Below are 10715 nucleotides of genomic sequence, written 5' to 3' on the forward strand. Positions count from 1 at the left end.
ATTAGTTTGGCAGGTGTGTCCAATGAAAGGCAAGACTACTTAAGAAGGCTGTCTCACATTATTAAGCAGCCTACATTTTCTGCCAAAATGGGAAAGAAAAAGGATGTGTCGGCTGCTGAGAAGCAACAAATTGTGGAGTGTTTAGGTCAAGGCATGACTACAATCAACATTGTGCGATGATCAGGATGAAGTGTCTTGGCAATCAAGAAGTATGTAGCTGATTCACAGTACACACGTGTGCGTGCTGATAAGGGCAAATTGAGGACTCTTTCCTACAGGCAATTACGTCAGGTTAAAAGAGCAGCGGCAAAAAAGCCTTGTCATAGCAGCAGACAAGTTTTTGAAGCTGCTGGTGCCTCCAACGTCCCCCGAACAACAAGATGCAGGGTCCTTCAGAGGTTTGCAGCTGTGCATACGCCATCCTGTCGACCTCCTCTATCCACTTCACACAAGCAGAAACGGCTCCAGTGGGCTAAACATTACATGAAGACTGATTTCAAAACTGTTTTGTTCACGGATGAGTGCCGTGCAGCGCTCGATGGTCCAGATGGATGGAGTGGAGGATGGCTGGTTGATGGACACCCCATGCAAACACGGCTACAATGCCAACAAGGAGGAGGTGGAGTAATGTTTTGGGCTGGAATCATGGGGAGAGAGATTGTCGGCCCCTTTAGGATCCCTGAAGGCGCTAAAGATGAACTCCATAATGTATGTGGATTTTCTCAAACAGCACTTCCTGCCATGGTTCAAGAAGAAGAACCGTGTATTTCACAGCAAGATCATTTTTTTGCATGATAATGCACCATCTCATGCTGCACATAAAACATCTGCATCTCTGGCTGATATGGGCATAAAAGGGGACAAACTTATGGTGTGACCCCCATGCTCCCCTGACCTCTACCCCATTCAGAACCTCTGGAGCATCATCAAAAGGAGTGTCTATGATGGCGGGAGGCAGTTCACATCTAAGCAACACCTCTGGGAGGGTATTCTGTCCTCATGCAAAACAATTGAAGCAGAAACCATCCAAAACCTGACAAATTCAATGGACGAGAGAGTTCAGAAGCTCCTTTCGAACAAGGGGTCCTATGTGAAAATGTAACATCACCTAGAATAAAGTTTTGAGTTGAAAACTGTTTGATTTCAGTTTCTAATAACCTGCTAATTCTTATAATTTCAAAAATGACCATTTTTTTGGTCTTTATTAAAATGAAAAGGTTGATCGAAAAGTTTGGGGGATCTAAGAGTGTGGCAACCCAGTAGTCATGATTACTTCGAATTCTGACAATATGAGGGTCATGTTGCAGGTAGTGCAGCAAGAAGGCACTTATGTGTCTTGCGCATCTCGGAGCCCCAAAATTATTTTCCGGGCTAGATGCAGCTAAAAATTATTATTAATTTTAAATCTGGTGGAGCTTAGTATAGATGGCCTAATAGGATCAGTGCTGCACACTGCTACAAAGCCCAAATTATTTTCCAGCCAAGATACAGATAAACATGATTAGTAATTTTAAATCTGGTGGAGCTTATTATAGATGGCCTAATAGAATCAGTGCTGCACACTGCTACAAAGCCCAAATTATTTTCCAGCCAAGATACAGATAAACATGATTAGTAATTTGAAAGCTTAAAACGGTTGGTAGGATGATTTTAACCAATCATCAAGCTTTTACTCTCCCCAGGATGACACAGGGGTAGAAAAGTCGTTTCGGATCCATGATTTGTTCATCTTTATGAACGTGAGTCTGTCTACATTATCAGTGGAGAGCCGCGTGCGCTTATCTGTCAGCACACCACCAGCAGCGCTGAACACACGTTCAGACAGAACGCTGGCTGCGGGGCAGGACAAGATCTCCAAGGCGTAAGTGGCTAGCTCCGGCAATTTATCCAGATTGGAAGCCCAAAAATAGCAAGGGTTCAGTGACACAGTCATGGCTTCAATGTTTACTTGGAGATACTCCTGTACCATCGTCTCTAGGCGTTGACTATGTGTCAGACTTCTTGTCTCCTGTGGCCTTGCAAAGGATGGGCTAAAAAAGTGGTGAAATGATTCCGCAAAATTGATGTTACCAGCAGATACTGTGGTTCTGTTACGGTTTGAGTGCTGAACACTTGACGGTCCCACGGTTGGCAAGTTGGAACTGTGAGATTCACTATGTGCACCACTGGTGTTTTGTGGAAAAGCACATGTAAGATTCTGCAACAGTCTCTGCTGATACTCCTGCATGCGTGCATCCCTTTCTATGGCAGGAATAATTTCGGCAAATTTACTTTTGTACCGGGGATCTAACAGTGTGGCAACCCAGTAGTCAGGATTATTTCTAATTCTCACAATTCGAGGGTCATGTTGCAGGTAGTGCAGCAAGAAGGCACTCATGTGTGTTGCGCATCCAGGAGCACCAAGTCCCTGTTGTGTTGGTGGCGAGGTAACAATCATGCTTCCTTCCTCTGTCCTCTCCCCCCAACCTCGCACAACAGAAATGTGATCAAGGTCTCCCTCATCTGATGAGTCTTCCATCAGTTCGTCCTCCACTTCTTCCTGGGCTCCTGCACCTTCCTCACTAGTTTGGCTGCTACCATGCGCCCTGGTAAAACCATCTCCCCCACCCTCACATGCCTGCCGCCTTGGTGCTGCCGACCGTCTGGACCTTACAGATGTTAGCCCTTCCGCATACAACTCCTCCTCCTCTACTTACTCCACCTCCTCTTGTGCCACCACCTGACTCCGAATTCTGTTTAACATGTGCTCCAGCATGTAAATCACCGGAATAGTCATGCTGATAATGGCATCGTCAGCACTAAACATCTTCGTCGCCATTTCAAAACTTTGCAGAAGGGTGCATAGGTCCCTGATCTGAGACCACTCCTCCAGCGTGATTTGCCCCACCTCTGGATCTCGTTGGCCCAGGCTATACGTCAGAACGTATTGCACCAGGTCTTGTCGGTGCTGCCACAGTCGCTGCAACATGTGCAGAGTTGAATTCCACCAGGTAGGCACATCGCATTTTAGCCGGTGAAGTGGCAGGCCCAACGACTTCTGTAGAGATGTAAGTCGCTGAGCTGCGGGATGCGAACGGCGGAAGTGAGCACACAGCGACCGTGCCCTCTGCAGAAGGCCATCTAGTCTGGGATAGTGGGCTAAAAATTGCTGGACAACCAGGTTCAACACGTGAGCCATACAAGGCACGTGTGTGACATTGCCCCGGCGAAGGGCCGCACCCAGGTTTGCAGCATTGTCGCACACGGCCTTCCCTGGTTTCAGGTCTAGTGGAGACAACCATTCATGAAATTGGTTCTCCAGAGCTGACCACAACTTCTCAGCTGTGTGACTCACATTTCCCAGACATTTCAAAGTAAAAACCGCCTGATGACGTTGAGCTCTACTGCCAGCATAGTAAGGAGGTGTGCAGGATCCCTTCTTCGCAGTTAGAAAGCTTGTGGCATGACCAGACAGGCTTTGGGTGCAGGTGGAAGACCGAGAGGAGGTTGAGGAGGCAGAAGCAGTGGAGGAACTTTGACATAAAGAGGATTGACGCACAAGTCGTGGGGACGGCAAGACTTGGACAGCAGCCCCTTGTCCTGCTGTCACCATAGTTACCCAGTGCCCAGTCAGCGACATGTAACGCCCCTGTCCATGCCTACTCGTTCAAGTGTCTGTGGTGAAATGCACCCTGTCACACACAGAGTTTCTCAAAGAAGCGGTGATGTTGTGTGCGACATGCTGGTGGAGCGCAGGCACACCTTTCTTTGAGAAGTAGTGCCGACTGGTCATCTGGTACTGGGGCACTGCGACGGACATAAGGTCTCGAAAATCCTCTGTGTCCACCAGGCGGAAAGGCAGCATTTCTGTAGCCAAGAGCTTGCAGATGGTGAAATTCAACCTCTTAGCTTTCTCATGGCTAGGAGGAAATGGTCTTTTACTTGTCCACATCTGAGGGACCGAGGGCTGGCTATTGTGCTTAGACGGGGTTGATAAGGGTGTCCCCGGCAAACTGCCGGTCTGTGAGGAAGATGCAGGCGGACATGTTAGGTTGCGTTGATCCAAAGGTGGTGCTATCAATGTCGGACAGCGCTCAACACCAGCTGGTGTTACCACCTCCAAAGAAAATGATGACCTGCCAATCACGCTGGCTGTTGCGGGTAAAGAGATGGCAGGTCTGCGCCCCAAAACAGGTGTGACTGCTGTCCCCCCAGTCACAGAGGATGAAGAGGCCGCGGATGCACAAGATATGGCAGACGGTGGTTGGCCCGGCCGGCTAGGCCGCATTGTAGCACACTGAGCTTCCCACTGCAACTTATGCTTCATGTCCATGTGCCGGTTCATGCATGAAGTACTCAAACTATGTATTTTTTGACCTCTACTTAGCTTTTGCTGACAAATGTTACAGATAACACGAGTTGGGTCATTTTTATCGATCTGAAAAAATCCCCAGGCTATGCAAGGCTTAGCACCCATGCGACCTGAAGAGCCACCACGACTTGTGGTGAGAGGCAGAGTTGTGTTTGAGGATGCAGTTGTTGACGTGCTTCCAGTACTACGTCTCTGTCCAGGAAGGTGCAACCTGACCTCGTCGTCACTAGCATCTTCCTCCACCTCCTCTGCTGACCTCATCTCTTGGCTGACTGTGGGTTGACAGTAAGTGGGATCTCCAACCTCATCATCATCACCCTGTGCGTTATCACACCCGTCGTCCTCAGAGCCAACCTGTTCCTGCCCTGACAAAAAACTAAAGTTGTCGCTCCAATCAGGTATTTGAGTCTCATCATCGTCTTCCTCATTGTCTCCACCAACAGGAGTTACAGTTTGGGAATGAGGGTCTACATTATGGTCAGAACCTTCTGCGTCTGGTCCTGGATCCGACTGATAAAGATTCTGGGCATCAGTGCAGATCATTTCCTCGTCTGGATTCACAGAAGCGCTGGAGTCGACCTCTGATTCCCAGGCTATAGTATGAGTAAACAGCTCTGCAGACTCAACCATCTGTTCTACCTCATACTCAGACGGGCAGCTGGAGATTTGGGAGCTGTGAGGAAGCAAGTGCGATTGGGGTGACACCTTTGAGGACTGGAGTATTTGTGATGTTGAAGTTGATGTGGAGGAGAGCCCACTTAAAGGAGCACTTGACATCCGTTGAAGCACCTGCTGTTTTTGTGCCTCATCTGGAATTTGTAGCGATTGGCGTTGCCGTAAGAAAGGGATCTTAACACATTGTCCGCTAAAAGAAGTAGACATTTTAGTTTGGCTGGAAGATGGTCTTTCTTCTGCAGATGTTACTGTTGCTTTAACACCTACCCCACGGACACAACCTTTTTTCCCCTTCCCAACACGCCTATTCCCCTTTCCACCAGCAGCAGGCCTTTTTCCACTCATTTTGGTGGTTAACTAATTCACAACTCTGGAGTTGTTTGCACAAAAAACAATGGATGGGAACAGAGCAGAGCTGAGTGGCCAAACTGTGGTATTAGGCCAAAACTATTGGCTGGGCTAGATGGAGAAAAAAATTATATTCGATTTGCAACCTGATGGAGGTCAGTATAGATGGACTAATAGAACAAGTCCCACACACAGCTAGAAGGCCAAATATTTTTTCAGAGGTAGATGCAGATAAAAATTATTTTTAATTTGCAACCTGATGGAGGTCAGTATAGATGGACTAATAGAGAAAGTCCCACACACTGCTCGAAGGCCAAATATTTTTTCAGAGCTAGATGCAGATAAAAATTATTTTTAATTTGCAACCTGATGGAGGTCAGTATAGATGGACTAATAGAGAAAGTCCCACACACTGCTAGAAGGCCAAATATTTTTTCAGAGCTAGATGCAGATAAAAATTATTTTTAATTTGCAACCTGATGGAGGTCAGTATAGATGGACTAATAGAAAAAGTCCCACACACTGCTAGAAGGCCAAATATTTTTTCAGAGCTAGATGCAGAAAAAAATTATATTCAGTTTGCAACCTGATGGAGGTCAGTATAGATGGACTAATAGAATAAGTCCCACACACAGCTAGAAGCCCAAATATTGTTTCAGAGGTAGATGCAGATAAAAATTATTTTTAATTTGCAACCTGATGGAGGTCAGTATAGATGGACTAATAGAGAAAGTCCCACACACTGCTAGAAGGCCAAATATTTTTTCAGAGCTAGATGCAGATAAAAATTATTTTTAATTTGCAACCTGATGGAGGTCAGTATAGATGGACTAATAGAGAAAGTCCCACACACTGCTAGAAGGCCAAATATTTTTTCAGAGCTAGATGCAGATAAAAATTATTTTTAATTTGCAACCTGTTGGAGGTCAGTATAGATGGACTAATAGAAAAAGTCCCACACACTGCTAGAAGGCCAAATATTTTTTCAGAGCTAGATGCAGAAAAAAATTATATTCAGTTTGCAACCTGATGGAGGTCAGTATAGATGGACTAATAGAACAAGTCCCACACACAGCTAGAAGCCCAAATATTGTTTCAGAGGTAGATGCAGATAAAAATTATTTTTAATTTGCAACCTGATGGAGGTCAGTATAGATGGACTAATAGAGAAAGTCCCACACACTGCTAGAAGGCCAAATATTTTTTCAGAGCTAGATGCAGAAAAAAATTATTTTTAATTTGCAACCTGATGGAGGTCAGTATAGATGGACTAATAGAGAAAGTCCCACACACTGCTAGAAGGCCAAATATTTTTTCAGAGCTAGATGCAGATAAAAATTATTTTTAATTTGCAACCTGATGGAGGTCAGTATAGATGGACTAATAGAGAAAGTCCCACACACTGCTAGAAGGCCAAATATTTTTTCAGAGCTAGATGCAGATAAAAATTATTTTTAATTTGCAACCTGATGGAGGTCAGTATAGATGGACTAATAGAGAAAGTCCCACACACTGCTAGAAGGCCAAATATTTTTTCAGAGCTAGATGCAGAAAAAAAATATATTCAGTTTGCATCCTGATGGAGGTCAGTATAGATGGACTAATAGAACAAGTCCCACACACAGCTAGAAGCCCAAATATTTTTTCAGAGCTAGATGCAGATAAAAATTATTTTTAATTTGCAACCTGATGGAGGTCAGTATAGATGGACTAATAGAGAAAGTCCCACACACTGCTAGAAGGCCAAACATTTTTTCAGAGCTAGATGCAGATAAAAATTATTTTTAATTTGCAACCTGATGGAGGTCAGTATAGATGGACTAATAGAGAAAGTCCCACACACAGCTAGAAGCCCAATATTTTTTCAGAGGTAGATGCAGAAAAAAAATATATTCAGTTTGCAACCTGACGGTGGTCTGTATAGATGGATTAATAGAACAAGTCCCACACACAGCTAGAAGCCCAATATTTTTTCAGAGGTAGATGCAGAAAAAAAATATATTCAGTTTGAAAACTGATGGAGGTCAGTATAGATGGACTAATAGAGAAAGTCCCACACACTGCTGGAAGGCCAACTATTTTTTCAGAGCTAGATGCAGAAAAAAATTATATTCATTTTGCAACCTGATGGAGGTCTGTATAGATGGATTAATAGAACAAGTCCCACACACAGCTAGAAGCCCAATATTTTTTCAGGGCTAGATGCAGAAAAAAAATATATTCAGTTTGCAACCTGATGGAAGTCTGTATAGATGGATTAATAGAACAAGTCCCACACACAGCTAGAAGCCCAATATTTTTTCAGAGGTAGATTCAGAAAAAATATATATTCAGTTTGCAACCTGATGGAGGTTAGTATAGATGGACTAATAGAGAAAGTCCCACACACTGTTAGAAGGCCAAATATTTTTTCAGAGCTAGATGCAGAAAAAAATTATATTCAGTTTGCAACCTGATGGAGGTCAGTATAGATGGACTAATAGAACAAGTCCCATACACAGCTAGAAGCCCAAATATTTTTTCAGAGGTAGATGCAGATAAAAATTATTTTTAATTTGCAACCTGATGGAGGTCAGTATAGATGGACTAATAGAGAATGTCCCACACACTGCTAGAAGGCCAAATATTTTTTCAGAGCTAGATGCAGATAAAAATTATTTTTAATTTGCAACCTGATGGAGGTCAGTATAGATGGACTAATAGAGAAAGTCCCACACACTGCTAGAAGGCCAAATATTTTTTCAGAGCTAGATGCAGATAAACATTATTTTTAATTTGCAACCTGATGGAGGTCAGTATAGATGGACTAATAGAGAAAGTCCCACACACTGCTAGAAGGCCAAATATTTTTTCAGAGCTAGATGCAGAAAAAAAATATATTCAGTTTGCAACCTGATGGAGGTCAGTATAGATGGACTAATAGAACAAGTCCCACACACAGCTAGAAGCCCAAATATTTTTTCAGAGGTAGATGCAGATAAAAATTATTTTTAATTTGCAACCTGATGGAGGTCAGTATAGATGGACTAATAGAGAAAGTCCCACACACTGCTAGAAGGCCAAATATTTTTTCAGAGCTAGATGCAGATAAAAATTATTTTTAATTTGCAACCTGATGGAGGTCAGTATAGATGGACTAATAGAGAAAGTCCCACACACTGCTAGAAGGCCAAATATTTTTTCAGAGCTAGATGCAGATAAAAATTATTTTTAATTTGCAACCTGATGGAGGTCAGTATAGATGGACTAATAGAGAAAGTACCACACACTGCTAGAAGGCCAAATATTTTTTCAGAGCTAGATGCAGAAAAAATTATATTCAGTTTGCAACCTGATGGAGGTCAGTATAGATGGACTAATAGAACAAGTCCCACACACAGCTAGAAGCCCAAATATTTTTTCAGAGGTAGATGCAGATAAAAATTATTTTTAATTTGCATCCTGATGTAGGTCAGTATAGATGGACTAATAGAGAAAGTCCCACACACTGCTAGAAGGCCAAATATTTTTTCAGAGCTAGATGCAGATAAAAATTATTTTTAATTTGCAAACTGACGGAGGTCAGTATAGATGGACTAATAGAGAAAGTTCCACACACTACTAGAAGGCCAAATATTTTTTCAGAGGTAGATGCAGAAAAAAATTCTATTTAGTTTGCAACCTGATGGAGGTCAGTATAGATGGACTAATAGAACAAGTCCCACACACAGCTAGAAGCCCAAATATTTTTTCAGAGGTAGATGCAGATAAAAATTATTTTTAATTTGCAACCTGATGGAGGTCAGTATAGATGGACTAATAGAGAAAGTCCCACACACTGCTAGAAGGCCAAATATTTTTTCAGAGCTAGATGCAGATAAAAATGATTTTTAATTTGCAACCTGATGGAGGTCAGTATAGATAAACTAATAGAGAAAGTCCCACACACTACTAGAAGGCCAACTATTTTTTCAGAGCTAGATGCAGAATAAAATTATATTCAGTTTGCAACCTGATGGAGGTCTGTATAGATGGATTAACAGAACAAGTCCCACACACAGCTAGAAGCCCAATATTTTTTCAGAGGTAGATGCAGAAAAAAAATATATTCAGTTTGCAACCTGATGGAGTTCTGTATAGATGGATTAATAGAACAAGTCCCACACACAGCTAGAAGCCCAATATTTTTTCAGAGGTAGATGCAGAAAAAAAATATATATTCAGTTTGCAACCTGATGGAGGTCAGTATAGATGGACTAATAGAGAAAGTCCCACACACTGCTAGAAGGCCAAATATTTTTTCAGAGCTAGATGCAGAAAAAAATATATTCAGTTTGCAACCTGATGTAGGTCTTTATAGATGGATTAATAGAACAAGTCCCACACACAGCTAGAAGGCCAAATATTTTTTCAGATCTAGATGCAGATAAAAATTATTTTTAATTTGCAACCTGATGGTGGTCAGTATAGATGGACTAATAGAGAATGTCCCACACACTGCTAGAAGGCCAAATATTTTTTCAGAGCTAGATGCAGAAAAAAATTATATTCAGTTTGCAACCTGATGGAGGTCAGTATAGATGGACTAATAGAACAAGTCCCACACACTGCTAGAAGCCCAAATATTTTTTCAGAGCTAGATGCATAAAAAAATTATATTCAATTTGCAACCTGATGGAGGTCAGTATAGATGGACTAATAGAATGATGCTATGCCCAAAAGATTTTACTTCACTAGGTGCAGTAAAAAAATTGGTATTCTATACACAGGTGGTATATCTTGCAACACAGATAGGCTACTCCACTGACTAACACACTCTGCAATAGGCCAAAAAGGATTAGCTTTGCTAGATTCAGACAAATGCTGTGAAAAAAACTTGAACAGCACTGGCACAGACCTGCCTGGCAAAAACTGATAGGAACTGATGTAACCTAGTCCTGAAAAGGACTGCAATTACAATTAGTCCCACAATCTATCTATTTAAGAGCATAGACCTGCCTGATAAAAGTCGTAGGAAATGCTGTAACCTAGTCCTTAAAAGGACTGCAATCACAACTATTCCCTACTCCCAAGCTATCTGTAGATTTGTGCGAAAATTGGCTTGAAATTAACAAGGTATAGCGCACACAGTTCTACTCGAACTGTTCGCCAATCTCAAATTCGAGCTGTTTTGGGCGGTGTTCGAGCCGTTCGGCGAACACGAACAATTTGAGAAAAATTCGGCTGTTCGAGGTTATGTTCGAAAACTGTTCGTGCCCCAAAATCATAACTGGATTTTTTCTCAGTAATGATGAAAATTAATGTTAATACGCAGTTTGAGTGTACAGCGGGGTGGGAGGAGGGGCAGGGGATGGATCTCTGC

Source organism: Phyllobates terribilis, unplaced genomic scaffold (genome assembly GCF_046119375.1).
Source record: "Phyllobates terribilis strain yellow unplaced genomic scaffold, ASM4611937v1 Scaffold_5__5_contigs__length_657084704, whole genome shotgun sequence".
In the NCBI taxonomy this organism is placed as follows: Eukaryota; Metazoa; Chordata; class Amphibia; order Anura; family Dendrobatidae; genus Phyllobates; species Phyllobates terribilis.